The 19,518-nt window shown below is 36.3% G+C and overlaps 1 protein-coding gene across 6 annotated transcripts in view; it reads right to left on the bottom strand.

Annotated features, from left to right (window-relative positions):
- Window positions 1-19,518, bottom strand: part of lingo2 (leucine rich repeat and Ig domain containing 2) — a 319,995-nt gene that overhangs the window by 100,839 nt on the left and 199,638 nt on the right. For 5 of the 6 annotated variants that reach the window (XM_058798129.1, XM_058798130.1, XM_058798128.1 and 2 more), the window contains one exon: window positions 8,403-8,482. The exons of the other annotated variant lie outside the window; for it this stretch is intronic. The gene's annotated coding sequence lies outside the window, so the exon portion shown is untranslated. The remainder of the gene's footprint in view (window positions 1-8,402; window positions 8,483-19,518) is intronic. 6 annotated transcript variants of the gene reach the window in all.

Below are 19,518 nucleotides of genomic sequence, written 5' to 3'. Positions count from 1 at the left end.
GGATTTAGAACATAAATAAGTATTTTTTTCTATAGTGTGTGTGTGTGTGTGTGACTGTATTGATATATTCATAGAAACACAGCAGAACAAACACAGCAGAAATAAAACATCATCCAAGTCTTATGTCCTGTAAATAGTTTTGGACACTACATTTTAAGAGCATGTTTGCCTGCGCTGATAATGCATTACACAAGCACAGTATAAAAATGACCTAGTTACATCCAACACAATGCTGTCTCTTCTTCCTACACACACAGCACAGACACTCACACGCACACATGCACCACTGCATCAATAAATCATAAACAAGAAATAAATTAAACATTAATTCCAAGCTTGTGGAGAGCTGCTCACAGTTGGCCAACAGGAGCCTCTCTTGCTCTAGCTCCTATCTGGCACAGCTTAATTAGGATCCTCATATTTCCAACGAACAAACAAAAGAAGGGGAAAAGAAGCATAAGAAAAGCAGCAGGAGAACAGGACACTCTAAGTAGGTTAGAGCTCCCCTCTTGGGTCAAACTACCACAGCTTACAGTCCTAATAGCAAAGCAGTGAGGGGGGAAATGAAAGGAGGACAGAAATATTTTAACAGCCCCTGCCAACTCCTCTGAAAACTAAAAATCTATAACCCTAAAGGCAGAAATATTTCAAAATCAGTATCTTGTTATCTGTACAATATATATTTTATTGGCAAATAATGAGCACAAAACTTTTTTCAAAAGAAGAATTTCCTTTAATAGAGATGTTTGTGCATTTTTATTGATCAGATATAAATTAATGATCAAATGCCAAAGAAGCACTTTTGTGGCATTGTGGGCACTTAATAAAGAAAGCGCTCTGCAGATAAATGGTGTTATCTTTAGTATTCATCTTTAGTAAATTCCAAGTATCTGGTCTGGTTGGAGTAGCTTGTTCTTTAAGTCAAGTCAAGTCACCGTTATCTATATAGCGCTTTTTACAATGCAGATGAAAAAGGGAAATAGTGTGTCAAAATAGTGTGCTGCTCTCCTCTGACCAGATGAAACCAGCAGTTTAATTCTAGGTTACAACAAAGTCAGATTGTGCAGAGGACTCATCTAGTTCCCGTGGTCTTTTACCGATTTTAATGTCTTTAAATGTCATCTCCAGTCTAATAGTTCAAAAAAATCATATTCAAAAACCCCTGTTACTAAGTGCAAATTTGCTTTTTCTTTCAAAGCGCACATGAGAGACACGGGATTCAAGATCAGCAAATCACTTAAAAATAACTGTTTATTGAATAAACATTTCATTTTCAATTTTTAACGATTTATTATCAATCTAGATAAGCTTTTTATTATCCCAAAAATATGTACAAAATAAAAAGATTCATTTAAAAAGCATTTGGCTGCTGGTTAACACCGTTGTTCAGTTGTAACAACAGTGGCTGTGGTTAATCAAATAATCAAAATGCAATTAGCAAATGAATTTCCATGGCTCAGTACAAACTGATGTCTCACATCACAAACAAATGGAGCAAAATGCCAAGTCCAATGTCAAGCATTTCAGACTGGACAAAGAATTAGAGCAAACCTCGTCTGTTTAGTCATATGTCCTCCTTTAATAGCAATTAACTGTGGACAACAACACGGCAAACTAAACAAGTCGCCGTCGCACACCAATACAGCTCACATTTCTTTTAATTAAAAGTGTGCAAGATCGTAGCTGACATTTTGGATGTCCCCTGTGAGTGAGTTTGGCTGAACAAGACTCATCTGGTCTAATTAAATTGCAACAGAAGCCTCACACTGACTGGGTTGTTGACTGGTGCTGAGGCATGTGGTTGACACGCTGCGGTTTTACAATAGCAATGCTAGAGAGTATGGTCCTTCTTACATTCACAGAGATCTTGAATCTATTCCAAAAATTCTCACTCAATTTTCACCCCCACATATGCACTAACAACTGAAATAAAGTTAATTTATTTCAGTAATTCAACTCAAATTGTGAAAGTCGTGTATTAAATAAATTCAATGCACACAGACTGAAGTAGTTTAAGTCTTTGGTTCTTTTAATTGTGATGATTTTGGCTCACATTTAACAAAAACCCACCAATTCACTATCTCAACAAATTAGAATACTTCATAAGACCAATAAAAAAAATCATTTTTAGTGAATTGTTGGCCTTCTGGAAAGTATGTTCATTTACTGTATATGTACTCAATACTTGGTAGGGGCTCCTTTTGCTTTAATTACTGCCTCAATTCGGCGTGGCATGGAGGTGATCGGTTTGTGGCACTGCTGAGGTGGTATGGAAGCCTAGGTTTCTTTGACCGTGGCCTTCAGCTCATCTGCATTTTTTGGTCTCTTGTTTCTCATTTTCCTCTTGACAATACCTCATAGATTCTCTATGGGGTTCAGGTCTGGTGAGTTTGCTGGCCAGTCAAGCACACCAACACCATGGTCATTTAACCAACTTTTGGTGCTTTTGGCAGTGTGGGCAGGTGCCAAATCCTGCTGGAAAATGAAATCAGCATCTTTAAAAAGCTGGTCAGCAGAAGGAAGCATGAAGTGCTCCAACATTTCTTGGTAAACGGGTGCAGTGACTTTGGTTTTCAAAAAACACAATGGACCAACACCAGCAGATGACATTGCACCCCAAATCATCACAGACTGTGGAAACTTAACACTGGACTTCAAGCAACTTGGGCTATGAGCTTCTCCACCCTTCCTCCAGACGCTAGGACCTTGGTTTCCAGATGAAATACAAAACTTGCTCTCATCTGAAAAGAGGACTTTGGACCACTGGGCAACAGTCCAGTTCTTCTTCTCCTTAGCCCAGGTAAGACGCCTCTGACGTTGTCTGTGGTTCAGGAGTGGCTTAACAAGAGGAATACGACAACTGTAGCCAAATTCCTTGACACGTCTGTGTGTGGTGGCTCTTGATGCCTTGACCCCAGCCTCAGTCCATTCCTTGTGAAGTTCACCCAAATTCTTGAATCGATTTTGCTTGACAATCCTCATAAGGCTGCGGTTCTCTCGGTTGGTTTGTGCAACGATTGTCTTCTGGACAACTGTCAGATCAGCAGTCTTCCCCATGATTGTGTAGCCTAGTGAACCAAACTGAGAGACCATTTTGAAGGCTCAGGAAACCTTTGCAGGTGTTTTGAGTTGATTAGCTGATTGGCATGTCACTATATTCTAATTTGTTGAGATAGTTAATTGGAAGATTTTTGTTAAATGTGAGCCAAAATCATCACAATTAAAAGAACCAAAGACTTAAACTACTTCAGTCTGTGTGCATTGAATTTATTTAATACACGAGTTTCACAATTTGAGTTGAATTACTGAAATAAATGAACTTTTCCATGATATTCTAATTTATTGAGATGCACCTGTATATAGAAATTGTTACATTTAAAAAAAAAAAAAAAAAAAAGTTTTTGAGTGCCTTATATATGGAAGATTTTTTGCCACAGGATAAAATAAAATACAAATATTAAGATAACTGTTATAATTATTTATTTATCATATAAACTCGCAATTGCACGAAAAAAGTCAGAATTGCAAGATATAAACTAAGAATTTACTTAATTTCAGACTTTAACTTTAGACCCATTACTCAAATTCATTAATTCAGTTAAAGGAGGAGATAAAAACAGACAGTTCAGCTATCTGCCTTGCCTTCATCATTATGCCACATTATGCCAAAAAAAAAAAAGAAAAGAAAAGAAATAGACACATTCATACTTATTTACCAGTCATTCTCTTCCTGTTGGTGCTTCCTTGCCAGAATATGACTCATATTACCTTTATACTGGCTTAGTACTGCTTCCATTTAAGGATTTGCTTGAGCAACAGATCTTGCCTGAGCTGTGTTTGACACAATTATACCTCCTCATTTTCAATAATTATGGCTTACATGCTTGTGAATTGCTATAGAATTATTAAGGAAGATTTAGTATGGCATATCGAGGACTTCTGCTACCATGCAAATTTTACTCAGCTGATGTCATCAGGAATCTGCTTTTGTCTTTCTCCCGCTACAAATGAGATCACAAGAGGGGTCTGTCTTTAACTAGAGGAGTTAAAAATCTTACAGACACATTTTGAGGATTTCATCATCTCACTCCAAACCACATCAATGTTTTGACAGGCATTTCAAAAATTGCCCAGACTGGGAGAATGATGAGCAGACTGTCAAGTAAGCCAATTCTTTGGGAATTTGTGAAAACATAATCTGGCTTTTTCCACTTTCAATCTGATGAAAAAATATTTTACACAAAATCTGCTCAGAACTGAATATGCCTGAAGTCTCTTTTTAAATAAACCATACTGTCTGTCTAAATGTTAGCCTAATTGTTTTGATCTGCAGGCGCAACTTTAGTCAAAGTAAAACATTTCTTCCTCTTTGCATGCATGCTGTGCTTAAAGAACTATATTAGGAACTATGTTTTACTGTTGAATAGCAAGGACAGTCATTATGTCCTCGCTGTGAAACAAAAGCGGATTTCTGATCTCTTCCCATACAAAAGCAGCTGAATATTTCAGTAATTTTGTATGCAGAGGTGAAGAGGGCGTTTTTGCATTGCATTGAGGTCATGTGACATTTAGCATGAGCTGTTCTTTGATCTTCAAGAAAAAGACAAGAGTGCAAGATGTAAAACTAAGTGTGATATACTCCAAGGAAAATATTGATTTGAAGTCCAAGTCGAACCACTGCCAAAGGGAACAATGCATATCTGAAGCTCATTATTTCCTGTTCAAAGCACAAAACTTTGCTCAAATCAGACACTCATTGTTTTACCTCAGTGTATTTAATTGCCATTTGTAACTGGCTCCGTCTCCCTCTGCTCTGTGAATTAGACAGTAACTAAGGCTGAAATGTGTTAACTGTGACAAATAGCTGTGGTATTTAGAGTTGCATCTCTGTTGTTTGCTTATGCTAATGATATGAAGGTGGACACAAATATACCCACTCAGACGTATCTATATTTCCTCTCTGAATCAGCAGCTTTATGACCTAGCACATAAATATATCCTGTAGTAAACAAGACTCATACAGTAGCACAAAGTCACTTGTAATTCATTCTTAAATGTTAATATTAGATATAATACTGCAACAACTGGCTATGACACAGCTGAATCCTGACACTGATGGTCCTGTATTGGATTTTTTTTTTTCTAATTAAAAACGGTTTCCACAAAATATTAAGCAGCACAACTGTTTTCGAAATTAATAATAATAATAATTGTTTCTTGAGCACCAAAACAATATGTGATCCTGGACCACAAAACCAGTCAACAATACATTGTATGGGTCAAAATGACAGATTTATATATTAAGAATAAGAATAAGAATATTAAGTAAAGATCATGTTGCATGAAGATATTTTGTAAATTTCCTACCATAATTATATCAAAACTTAATTTTTGATTAGTAATATGCATTGCTAAGAACTTAATTTGGACAACTTTAAAGGCAATTTTCTCAATATTTAAATTTTTTGCACCCTCAGATTCCAGACCTTTAAATAGCTGTATCTCAGCCAAATATTGTCCGATCCTAACAAAAAAGTCTATTTATTCAGCTTTCAGATAATGTATAAATCTCAGTTTAAAAAAAAATATATATATATATATATATATATATATATATATATATATATATATATATATATATCCTTATTAATGGTTTTGTGGTCCAGGGTCACATAACACGATTTATGAAGGATCATGTGACACTGAACACTGGAGTAATGGCTGCTGAAATACAGGTCAAACATTTTATAAAAATTAAATATTAAAAATATATTCAAATATATATATATGTAAAAGAATGCAGTTACAAACTTATAATAATATTTCACAGTGTTGATGTTTTCATTGTTTTTTTTAAATCCTATTTCTGTTTTTATATTTCTATATAATAAATGCAGCTTTCAAAACATTAAAACGTACCTATATAAATTTGAAGAAGAAAGGAGAATAAAAGAAAGAAAGAAAGAAAGATAAAGGCATTTGGTCAATGTTCTTTCAGAAGTGCCTGCCTATGATGCAACCTACTGTAACTCCAGCAGCAAGATGAGACTGTAGATTGTGAATAGTATAGTGCTGCTTTTATCAGCACAGTGAATGACACACAGTAACAAATATTCCATACAGAACTCAATATGTCCCTAAACAGACTCATTAAATATTGCATCAGAAAAAGCAGGCAGAAGTGCACACCATTGTAGGAAACAGGGCCACAAATCTGCAGGATGTGCAGGCAAGAAGAAGTTATCTGCAAGGTGAAGAACAGCGGAACTGAGAGAGTGAGAGACATACATTTTTAATAGATTTTACAGGTGTATGTTTGCATGGGTATATACTGCACAGTACATGTGTGTGAGTTTTTTATTTTATTTATTTATTTATTTTTTATTTACCCCAGACAAATAGACAACCACTACACACCGATTCGTATAGGCTCTGCTGTCTGACCTCTACTGTACCGCTGCTGATTAAATTTATGCCTGACCACTGCACTTGTCCTTTCATGACCTCACCTATTACAGAAGACAACACACACACACACACAAATGAAAGCAACACAAAGGAGAAACTTATTGCGAATATAACTCATCAAAACACATAGCAAGGTCACATGGATGTGGAACAGCAATGCACTTTTACATTTTGAGCAATGAGTGAAAGGGAAGACTAACCATAAAGCACTCAAAACACAGGGGATTCATAGTGATACAAAGACAAAGAAAAGCGGTGTATAGCAGCAGGCTGTCTAGAGATGACCACATTTTCAACCCTTGTTTTCTTAAATCCAAAGAGATTAACAATACACTTTGGAAGTTCATTCAACGTTCAGGAATCATATGAGACTACTGCTGATTTTCATGGAAGGATCAACACCAAGGACACAGGAGCCACAAGAGACATGGGAGACCACTTAACAAGAAAAAAAAAAAAAAAAAGTTCTCCCGTGTTCTGCTTATCCTGATTTCAAACTAAATCCACACCAAAAACATTAAAACATCCAGGATATGCCCAACAGCTATACACAAACTTGTCATGTAGCATCGCTTTCACGCCAACCATTTAACTCACTCTCAAGCCTACTTGTAAAAAGTCACCATTATCAAGACCCTCTTGTGAAACTCCACACATCCTTATTGTTACATCAGTCGCTGAGAGTTATCATGTGAATATCTACACGGTGTTTTGCCACAGGCATTTAATATTATTTTCACTTTTGTGACCAAATTAACAAGACAGACATCTACAGTTAAAATACTGTATGTATGTATGCAAACTTTTTCACAAACATGCTCTTAAAGTCAGATGCAACAGCTAAACATCATTGATTGTTAATTATGCTAAACTCTTCACACATCATCACCTATCTGTCTAGAATCAAAGGATGTATTTTCTAACTTCTTTGTTAGAGCTGTGTAGTGTTGATGAGTCTCAACATCTGCATGTTTTGTGACATATGGCTGTGTTGATGTGTTTATACACCATCAGCCTTGATTGTTTTTATAATTTCTAGATTAAAAAAGTTCAATGAAGCCTTGCATAACAATTCAACCACTGTCTCACTATTATCTGTGCATGAAGAAAAATTGCTGTGAATTTCAGGCATTCGGAACTGAAATGAGAATGCCTTTTAAATTCCACTTCCATTTATTTTTTAATTTTTTAATTGAATATGAGTTGATGCAGCAAACAGGTTGCAGAATTGCAATTCTAATTTGAATATATATAAAGGATCTACAATTAAAGGGTTTGTCAGAATGAATTACCTCGATTGAATTTCTTTTAAATGTAATTCAGTAAATTCCTCTTTATTTCAGCTCCTTGTGAGGTGTGGCCAATTCAATTCAGAGTCACAGTTATGAACTGAAAGGGAGCCTGTTCTGAATTTTGCACAGCCATGGCTGAATGACAATCAATAACTTTGTTCCTAGAATCTGTCCATTATTGCTGCACCTTGCCGAACCCATTACCGAGACCTAATGCATCTTGAGGGACTCGAGCCCTCCTACAGATGGCAAGCGCTTTGATGCATGATTCCTTACTTCCACTGTACCAGGATTATTATGCCGCTGCTCAATCAACCCCCTGCTTTCCACGACTTTTGGAGGCATTTTGGAAAATAAATCTATATCAACTCTGTGTCATACAGTAATGAGTATGCATACGTCGGAATATTTATGCATGTGTGTGAAGGGGTTAGACGGTGAATATACATCTTTGAACAGCCGTCTGCGGAGACCTTAAAAGCTGACTGAAATGGAAATGTGGTTAAATATAGATTGATTAGTTTGTTTGTTATTGCAGATTGATGTTTTCAGAATACATTTTGCATATTTATCCCATTTATCTGAACTAAACAATATGGAGTGCCAGTATAAAATATCAGGAAATAACAAGCAGGTGCTCACCACATGGAGAAGAGATCTTCCCCTTGGCCATGTTTTTGTTCTACTAAAGAGCCTTTCGCGTTAGGGTTTGTTCCTTGAATCTGCAAGAAAGCACAAAATAAATGAATTACATAAAGATGAAACAGAGGGAGGGAAAAAAAACAACAACAAAAAACAAGGTGTAATTAGGAAGCAGACAAAACAAACATACAATCAATAGTCCGGAGAAGCTCCGAACACAACAGAACACCCTTATGAATGTGAAAACTAACACAGTATGTTATTACTGCGAATGCTGTCTGCAAGCTCTGTGTTTCACGGCTTTACCCGTAATCTCTAGGGCTCGGGTTTCATATGCGCTTCCAGCAAAGTCTGGGCCAAGCCACAATGAAACTTTTGCACAATCAATATCATGTAATATGTACAAAGCCCGACATGAAAAAAGAGGCTTTACCTTTTTTCGCTTCCTCTATCCTCTTATGCACTACACAGGATGCTGTTCTATGACACAGGACATTGTTCTTGTTATTTAATACCCAGAAATCTCGCAGCAAGGATTCGGAATATCTATATCCCAGTCCACTCTTGCTTCTCCCTTCCGCCTAGTAGAAATAATTTCTTTCTGACTGTATTTCTCTCTTTCTTTTACTGTATGAAAAGACACTAATGAGTCTCTCCGTACAGGCCTGGCAGTAGACAGAGGCAAGGTGATTATGCAAACACCGGGTCCTGAATTGCTAATGAAAGTTGGGGAATATGTAGAAGACAACTGTGTAGTTAAGGAAAAGCAAAAAAAAAAAAAAAAAGCAGTAGAAAGTTTGTTTCTGGACTCTCTTGTAAAATCAGTCCTGACACTCAGTGCTATTAGTAGCCCATTAAGCAGTTCAAGGACAATAGCTGTCCTCCTGTTTGATCATTTATCCTCCGGATCTCGTTGTTATGCTCGGTGCCTAAGATCAAGACGACTGTAGAATATCAATGGCCTTACTGAAAGTGGACAAACTAGGTAAAATAATTATTCTTGGCTCTATTTACACTCACGAAATATTGTTTCATAAGGCGGTGTTGTTTATCTTCCACATGAAGTATTGGAGCAATAACCTTGTTTTGTTCAAACATAATGAAGCAAGTTTTGGTGCCATATGAAAGCTGAAAAGACCCTTGATATTGATTCATGCCTGTGGGTGTTACAATCCACACTGAAAAAGTAGGACAACTCAACCTGTGCAAGGTGAAATGACAGAGCGTGCCTTCCCTTTCTTATTCCCCTAAACATACCGGCTGTATCTGTTCAGTGAAGAGACCACAGGAGGAGGACAGCAAATAAAATTAATCTCAACCCCTTCCTTAATCATCAGCTGTAGTTTCCCCAAAGCCACCGTCATGGATAACACATAGGGGCAATCAGCCAGTCATTGTTTTCTCAGACAGTATGGTATAAAATAGCTTTCCTTTCAAAGAAGAGAATGACGTGCTTTACACATAAAACGCCTGCTCAGAGTGTCCAAATATTATTCATTACTTATCAGAAAAGTAGACTCCGGCATTTATCTGGGTTATGATTCTCTTCTCAGATTGCTTAATGCCTTTATACTTGATGTTTCCAGTTTTTCTGTAGATCAAAAAAAAGTAGATCCGCTGAATGAACCCATTTTTCATTTTTTATTTTTCTTAAAAAAAATCAAAAAAAAAAAAAAAAATCACAGATGAGAGTAAATAAATAATTCTCTTTTTGTGGGAAACTATTCCTACATGTTACTTAAAAAAAAAAAACTTTCAGAAAGGATGCCTTAAATTGTTAATACATTTTTACAAAGGATTTATATTTTAAATTATTGCTGTTTCTTTGGAACTTTCTTTCCAACCATCACAATATCCTAAAATAAAATGTATTACTGCCTCTACAAAATAAATAAATAAATAAATAAATAAAAATAATTCAGCAGTTTAACTATTTTCAATATTGATAAAAATAAATTTGCTTTTCACAGCAAATCAGCATATTATAATGATTTCTGAAGGATTGTGACATTGAAAATTGGAGTAATGGCTGCTGAAAATTCAGCTTTTCCATCACATGATAATTATTTGTTACAGTCACAGTAAACAGATCAATAATTAAATTAGAAAACAATTATTTTAAACTGTAATGTTTTAAAATATTACTTTTTAAATACATTATTACCGTTTAAAATGATTGATTATTACTTTCTTCAGCATTTTAAACTGTAACAATATTTCATAATATTAGAATATTGCATTTTCTCTGCATTTTTGAGGCAACCTTGGTGAACATGAGAGACTTACGAAACCCCAAAACTTTTAAACATTTACAGTAGAGCACTCAACAGAGAAAAGAACAAAGGCCCTATGCTGGTATTTGTTAAACACTGGTATGTCCTCATGACCAGCGGCCACAGTGATATCTATCTCATTCAATTATTCTGCCCACATGGACATCTTGCTAAATCCCTTTCAATCTCGTGTGCTTGATTAGTCTTCAGTTCATGCTTGATTTGCCCTTTGCTGTGCATCAACCTGGGGCCTGTTGTAATGGATAACAACACACCAATTAATCCCATCATTGTGGCAATTAAGTAGATTGAGTGCTCCGATACCAGCGGGGATTCCAGTGGGTGCCTTGGGGATGGCAGGGGATGGGAGCAGTGGACTGATGCTCCCAAGAGCCTCCAGGACACTAACACAGATGAACGCATCTGCAGCAAGAGTTAAGCTCTAGAAAGAGTGAAACTGAACATTAGTTTAATAATACATAAACTGTGCTTTAATATAATGTGACATTTTAAGAAGGGAGCTTCTCCCCTCCTGAGTTAAACCAGACTCCATTAGTGTGGCTTGTTAGCATGGGTCAAGTTTGTTCCTAGTGGGGATAGAGTGTGTCGGTAGACTGTTTTGAAGTAGCTTGTGTTTAGGCAGTAGGGATACTGCACAGCCGGAGTGAAGACTTAGTGTCACGGTCCTCCTAAGGGGGTCTGGATTACAGAGATTTCAAATAAGTTCCCTAGCGTAGTTAAGCTCTAACATGACAGTGAAAAAGTTTTTGGTTTTTGCATCTGCCGTCATTTCTCTGTTAATAATTGCTTACTTTCAATCTCCAGTGTCCTTTTTAAATGGCACTGTGCAAACACTTTTTTGACAATGTAAAATAAATAAATTAATTTAATTTAATTAATACAAACACAACACATTTTACAGTTAAAAACAAGATAAGAGTGCATGTGTCTAAAAAAAATAAATAAATCACAACAAAGCAAATTAGCCTAATTCTATTATTAAAAAGATGTGTTGTGTTGATCCTGTTTCTAAATAAAGGCTTCCTAATTTTTCTTCTTTTTTTTCTGTATCAATGACCTTTCTGTGCGTTCTGCTTCATTTGGTGTTTCCCTTTCATTGCCCTCTCTCTGGTTTTTTTCTCTCCCTGATTCGCTTCTTTGTGTCTGCTCTTTTGCCATGCTCATGTTGGGTAAATGAGAAGTGGCAACACACACAGACACATGTACAGCGTCTGTTCTCATTATCTCAAAGAGAACTGCTTCCTCCCTCGGCCCCAGTGGCACTCTGCAGTGCAATCCAAGGAAAAAAAGAGAAGAATGCACTTAGAGCACTCATCAAATTAGTGCAAGTGCAAATAAACAAAGAATGCAATGTTTTACCAATGACAGAGAAGGAGATTGAAAAGGAGAGACAGTTAACAGTTGAAGCTACAGTTTTTCCACATTGTTTTCACTGATATATGTGACCCTGGACCACAAAACCAGTCTTAAGTCGCTGGGGTATATTTGTAGCAATAACCAAAATACATTGTATGGGTCAAAATTATCGATTTTTCTTTTATGCCAAAAATCATTCGAATATTAAGTAAAGATCATGTTCCATGAAGATATTTTTTAAATGTCTTACTGTAAATATATCAAAACTTGATTAGTAACATGCATTGCTAAGAACTTCATTTGGACAACTTTAAAGGCGATTTTCTCAATATTTTGATTTTTTGCACCCCAGATTCCAGAAATTTCGGCCAAATATTGTCTGATCCTAACAAACCATAGATCAATGGAAAGCTTATTTATTCACCTTTCAGATAATGTATAAATCTCAATTTCAAAAAATTGACACTTAAGACCAGTCCAGGGTCACATATATCAAAGCTTTGAGTATGAAGTTTGGGATTTTACATAAATTAATGTTTATTTTTTAAATTAAGCAATTATGCATTAAACTGATGAAAAATTACAATGTGAAAAGTAAGAAAAAAAAAAGAAAAAAAAAGAGTAATTATTTAAAATAAATACAGATAATTTGAACTTTCTTTTCTATTCATCAAATCATCTTACAAAAAAATAATTTTGTAAAATATCATTGCAATGTAACAACCATTTTCTTCTTTTAAATTATTTTAAATTGTAGTTTACAAAGTTCATATATATATATATATATATATATATATATATATAGTCATGAATCCGGTCTGTGAACTTCCATTCACTCACCACCAGAGGTCACTCACTCACCACAGTGACTCTTGCACTACACTACTGTTGCATGTCACCTCCGGACTACAGATCCCATCATCCATTGCACTGAGGACAGCACACAGCTGATTGCACTGATCACACAGCTGATTACCATTGCACACCTTACTTAAGCCATGGACTTTCTCTCCCTCACTGCTGAGTATTGTATACACCTATTGCTGCCCTAGCTTTAGCTACTCTACAGAGCCTTTGATAGTTTTCCTAGTCTTGCCTGTTTTTGGATTGTGTTTTCCCCTGCCTGGACCTTTTGCTTATGTTTTCAGATTACCTCTCTCGTCTAGCCCCTTTGGATATTGTTCGCTGTCGACTGACCCATACCCATTTCGCATGACTCTTTGCCTTGCCTGTGATATACCTGTTTGCCACTGTTTGAGCCTAGCTTGTTTCCTGACCACGCCTTTGTAATAAAGTTTGCACATGGATCCGCATGTCTCTCGTCTCGTTGGCTTCATTACACACACACACACATATATATATATATATATATATATATATGTATATGAACTTTAAAATAATACAGCTTTTTAGTTTTTCATATTGCTTATCCATGCCGTTCTTTGAGGTGTATAGGCTGTTTCTGTAGTGTGGACTGTTTTTTGTAGTGCAGCATGTTAGAGATACCATTACATGAACATAATGAGCTTGTTAAGGAAGAGTTTAACCCATGGGCAGATGAACAGTGCATTAATCTCTTTGCTTTGGGCTAATTAGGGTAAAATCCCCATACTGAGGCATATCAGCATTGTGACCTCTGTCTCCATCTTCTCATTTAACATTCATAAATGAGCATAAAGACAATTTGTAAATTGTCTGCACAGGCTTACTGCTCTGTTTGCAGACCTGTATACTAAGCTGAAACAACTATTCTTCGCCTTCAGACACATAGGACAAGCAGTCTCGAGAATGTGACAAAACGAAACAAATAAAATATAATAAAAAATAAAATAAGCATAAACCTTATCATATCTACAGAGTTTTATGGTTAAAACAATAAGACATATGCAGTCTTGTTCAGGTAATTTTGTGTTGTTTTAAGAATGTTTAGATATTTTTAGTGAAAAAAAAAAAACAATTGATAAAATTCACTCTAGCGTACCGATCTACTCCTGTGGCACCATTTGATTCTTAGTCACCCTCATTTGAATGTGTGTCATATTCTGCCTGGGATCACCACACCTCTACAGAATGGCAGCTTGGCAAGTATTGCTTTCCTCTTCCCCTTTCTCTCTCCCTCACTCATGAGACTGAGGCAGCCATGAAATATGGTCACCAGCAAATTGAGATTCATCAGGCAGCCTGTCTTGCTCACTTGAATCTATATTCAATTCTGGAGCATCCGTTATGGCTGTGGCAGTTCAGGACATTTTGGTATTGTGATGGTGAAATTGTTCTTGAATAAATAAACTTACAGGCATAATAAAAACCAATGAAAATATATATCGCAGCCTCAATATCAGTAGGAATCTTGAAATCAGTTTCTTGAAGAAAAGGAAAAACTATAACTGCAAGCTTTTGGAAGGCTGCAAGCAAGCCACATAGTAGTTTATTCATACAAAATAAATATTTTTAGACGAGTTGCAAGTTATGTAGTATATTATTCTTAGAGTCATATTATCTATATTCAACATTCATGATAGTGTTTCTGTTCGAATGTGAGAACATAAAGAATGTTTCTCTTTAATGGCTTTTAGGATGTTGTCCTAGTTTATGCAAAAACTGTACAGGCAAAGTGTAACTGCCCATCCTCTTGAGAGCTCATCAAAGATTGAGATGCACCTCCACCGTAGGGGAGATGAACAAAATGAGCGCACATACTGCTTAGATAAGCACAAAAAAGCCCGGCTGAAAATCACGGGTGGTAGCAATGCCACTGTTAAGAGAATAGCTGCAGCTTTCTCAACCCTAGAGGCTTATTCAGCACAATGCAGGTTATTAAACAAAGTCTCCCTCTGTGAAACTGGATTCCCTGTCTGGCTTTAAATACACACAATGTTTCTTTGCATGCAACGAGAAATGAAACAAACATATCTGTAATTTTACGGCTGTATCTGTGTTTATTCCCCCTCACTTAGTCAAAGTTTCACTAATTATTAGCATGCTGTGATGTGAAAGGTGAGACAGGTTGTGACACGAAACAAAGCAAAAGACAAACAAAGGCATGATGCCAAGCCTTGACAAGAATTAACGGGAAGAGCGAACGACGATGGCATATTCCGAAGGCATTTGAAAGCTTTCTTGTAATGCAGACGCGACCTTGTTTATAGAGTGCCCTTGCTCTTTGCATGCATATTTCACCTCTCTCTGCACACCTCCTCTTCAAACATCACCTGATACGAAAATGTCAAATATATTCAACACCAACAATCATCCATAAAAGCGCTCCATGTTCACACTGGAAAGTTAATACTTCCTGTGCCCTTCAAAGGCGTGCTAAAGGATGCTCACATTTGCACTTAACTACTCTCACATTTATGCGAGGTTTGTTCTCTGTCTCCTTGTGTGCATATCTTATTTACTTTGCTTGTTTAACCTGTACTAACATGCAGAGGCGTATGAATGATCGAAAGGTCCCCCATAATATCAATATATAATGTTAGCTAATGAATATTAATTAGGTGGCATAACATTCACCCCTTAGTTTTGAAAGGCAGGTAAATTGGTGTCAGTACAAAGATGTCAGGGATCAGGTATATATATATTTTTAACCACAGTAACTGGTGGTAGAATAAAACTGGAAGAAAAGAAAAGAAAAATACAACTATGCTTAAAAATAAACAGCATGACTAATTTTAGTTTAATAAGTATTAATAATAAGTTTCATAGACTAATAATTATTAAGTGTTGGCTTAGATACAACTAGTACAGTAGTGGGTCCTAAAAGTTATAAAGGCACAAACTGAAAAGTAGGGAGACACAATAAGTCATTACAGTGTATCATTATATCGACTTGGCTCATGAATATTAATTAGGTGGAATAGCAAAAGGCATTAGCACAGGGATGTTAAATGAAATCCAGAATCAGTTATCCAGCTTTAATCACCAATACTGGGGGTAAAATGAAAAGCAACATGTAACATTTACTAAATTCACACACCAGAGGGCTTTAGATTGCATAAACATGATAATCAAGGAATATTAAGCAAATAATATTATCAAGAAAAAGAGAAAACTGCTCATTGCTTTGGGCTGGATAACTAGCTAATAAACCATACAAAACTGAAAAATGAAAACAAAAATATGCTTAAAATATAAACAGTATTCAATGTAATAAATGTTTATTTAGTAATTACATTGCTACACTCCATCTAACATGTGACTTTTCCATATTCCTCTCATTCCTTATGGGTCTCGCAGCCTAATTCTTAAAGCACAACGAGTCGTTGAAGCTGATAAGGGAATACAAGGATCAGAGTGAACAATGGTCAGTAAAATGCCAATCAATACCCACACTTCATTAGTTCTTGTTAATCTGCACTCTGAACAACAGATTTAATATCTTCTCACAACTGACCCTCGAATGAGATTTGTTTATTTAGCATGGAAAGCCTCAAAGTCATTTACACACATTAGCATCACACCTGACTGGATATCCAGAGTAGGACACAAAACTGCTTCAGGAATGGATTTTTGGAACAAAATGGAGATGGTGTATACACAGTGGAGGGTAGGAGAACTGACATGACGGATTTTTTTTTTTTTTGGACATGAAGATCTCAGCATTTGCCATGAGCTTTGGTTGAGTGCAATGAGTCACTTTGACAAGACGTCACGTCAGATGTTCAAGAAGAATGGGATGTCTTTCTATGTTTAGAAGCAAATTGGTGAGTGTATTCTTTTTGTTTTTGATGAAAGGGTATTTCTATTGAAAAATGGATGTGAGGCTTTCAGCAACTTTTAGACTTTTAGAGTTAACACACAATTTAGAATAGACAACAACATGTTAAAAACATATCTGAAAAAGTGTGTAGTTGTATTCATTATGATCAATATAAATAAATATTATCTGATACATGGAGAACGAAGGAATTATTGGACCTCCAAAACACCAAATCTTAAATAAAACAACAATCCCTATTATTATTAGAGAGAGCGAGGCTTTCGAACAAGGTGACCTGTTTGCTGTGCAGTAGTCAGAGAACTGAAGCTGATTGGCATGCCATTTGCATAATCAGGGCATACACTGGGTGTCGGTTGGAAATCCAGCACTGATTTCCGCCACTCTGCTCGCTGTGTCGACGCATGGTGCAATCAAGCCCGAGATTAAAGGTCCTCCAAAGATCAATCTCACACCACTGCACCTCTGCTTACACCGATGAATGCCGATATTCTGATACTCAATATGTGGGTTGATGCAGAGGGGAAAAAATAGACTGAAAAAACTACACCGTCGGCAGAGAACAAAATTAGATCAGTCATTTCACGTTCACCCTCAAAATCTCCACCCATCACGCTGCGACTGTAACATTGCTTGTACGTGACTATACTGCCATTTGAGTTTCATTTCCTGCTCATTACAAACCTCCAGCTCTGTGAAAGATGGATATAGTCAGAATGTATTTGTGATTCTTTTTCTAAACCTCACTATGGCAGCACATTTGATTAAATATTAGTGGATAATAACTGCAGCTAGATTTGAGAGCAGGAACCGAAAACTCCATAGTTCTGTCAGAGCTCATTATTTTTATTATGCTTTTACAACCAGTGTAATAGCGCTTACATTTATAGGTATTTGCAGTACAGTATGGTTCTTGAAGGCGTATGTTTCATACAAGTGACCTTTCTGATTTAAAATATTTTCGGGATCACGTCATGTCAGAGGTAGCACAACATTGATTATGAAATCTCACTGAGCTCTAGTAATAAATGTCAGTATTGCATTCAAGCTGAAATCACACTTATCAGAGAGCAATTTCATCTGGCTCTTGTTTGCTGAAGTTTGCCACAAAAGTGTGCAAGTTATGGTTTTTTATTATTATTATGGCCAGCTTTCACAATATTTCTAAAGATCAGTATATCTCTAAATTGTTGGTAAGTAACAATAAATAAATACAACGAATGAATGAATAAATGAATGAATAAGAGCTGTCAGATTATTCACCAAAATTTGTACATCTCTAAATTGTAAGAGTCTTTATTTTTTAAATGTCGTCAAAACACTGATATTTTATGTTCTTATACTTATTCAAACATTTGAATACAAACGATCACACTATTTTCATTGTTCATACAATAATATTGTGCAATCATCATATAGTGTTCATACAAAATCTGTGGAAGGAAAGAAAAAAAAAAAAGAGTTATCTTCAGCTAAAAGTAACAGGTGGCCTTTCTCGCTCCACATATATCTATGTACATTAACAGTGCATAAAATTGAATAAGAGAAGGTGTTAATTCACTAGTACAATAAAAGCAAACCATGAGCAACACTTCCATAAGCCTAGGAAACCATGTAGAAAAGTGCAGAAAGTGCATCAAAAAGCCTACATTAAAAAGCATCCATTGTGGAAAACCTCATTGTGGCAAACAAATGGCTGAAATCTGATACAAATCATCAGATGAGTGTGATTTTTAGCTTGAATACACTGTTGACATTTAGAACTAAGCTCTGGCCGACGCCGCATAATCAGCTTCCAAGAACGTGGGGGATGACATGACCCCAAAGTGATTGTGATTCAGAAAGGTCACTACCAAAAGATGGGAAATGCACATCAGAGACCAACTTATACCCCTACGCCTCCCATTCAGTGGCTCGCTGTGTGGGTCCCATTCAGAGCTCCAGAGGTATGGGGTTACACGGACATATTAACTTTCCAATCTTAAGCGTATCAGATCTCTCTCAGAGGTCAATGCCAGTGATAATGCACAACATGCCCTGGTGCACAAAAACAAGAGGCCATGATTCAGCATGATCAATGATGAATACACCATGAGCAACACATATCTCAATGACTCTGTTCAAACTGAGATTAAGTTTACCAATGATACAGCTCCCTTTTTCTAATGTACAACCTGCACATTTAGTGTAACAGTATGTTGACCCAGCTTAGAACAGCCTGAAGTGGTTTTCTGGTCTCCCAGCATGCCCAAACTGTTAAGACTGGTTGTTTTAAACATTTTATATGAGTTTTGGGCACAGGTTTAAGCGGTGTGTTTTCGGTTCAAACATACTCGACTACTATCCAAAAGCCCCTTGTTTTACATCACTGGGTGGTTCTGACTTTGTATTCCCCTCACAAGGGTAAAATTACACGTCTTTCAGAATATGTTTATTTTGGACAGCTGAAAAGTACTGAATAAAACTTTGAATTTCAGTATTCGTCAATAAATTAGATCTTTCTGTACTTGGTGTTTGCTGAGGCTTGCAGTCTGTCAGTGAAGAATAATGTATCTTTTCTTCCTTTTGTTCCAGTCAAGTTTAAAGTTTGATGAGCATGGCGTCCTGTCCAGCATTTTAAAGCTTATTCATAACTCTCAGTACGTCAGGTGTATCATGCTACTGTACCTAGCATCCCTCACATATATGGAACGACAAAAAAGAGAGGACTTGTGTTGGGTTTGTATCAGTTCAGAAAGACTGTAGT

This window comes from Onychostoma macrolepis, chromosome 14 (assembly GCF_012432095.1).
Source record: "Onychostoma macrolepis isolate SWU-2019 chromosome 14, ASM1243209v1, whole genome shotgun sequence".
Lineage (NCBI taxonomy): Eukaryota > Metazoa > Chordata > Actinopteri > Cypriniformes > Cyprinidae > Onychostoma > Onychostoma macrolepis.
This window is presented reverse-complemented; position numbering and strand designations above follow the sequence as displayed.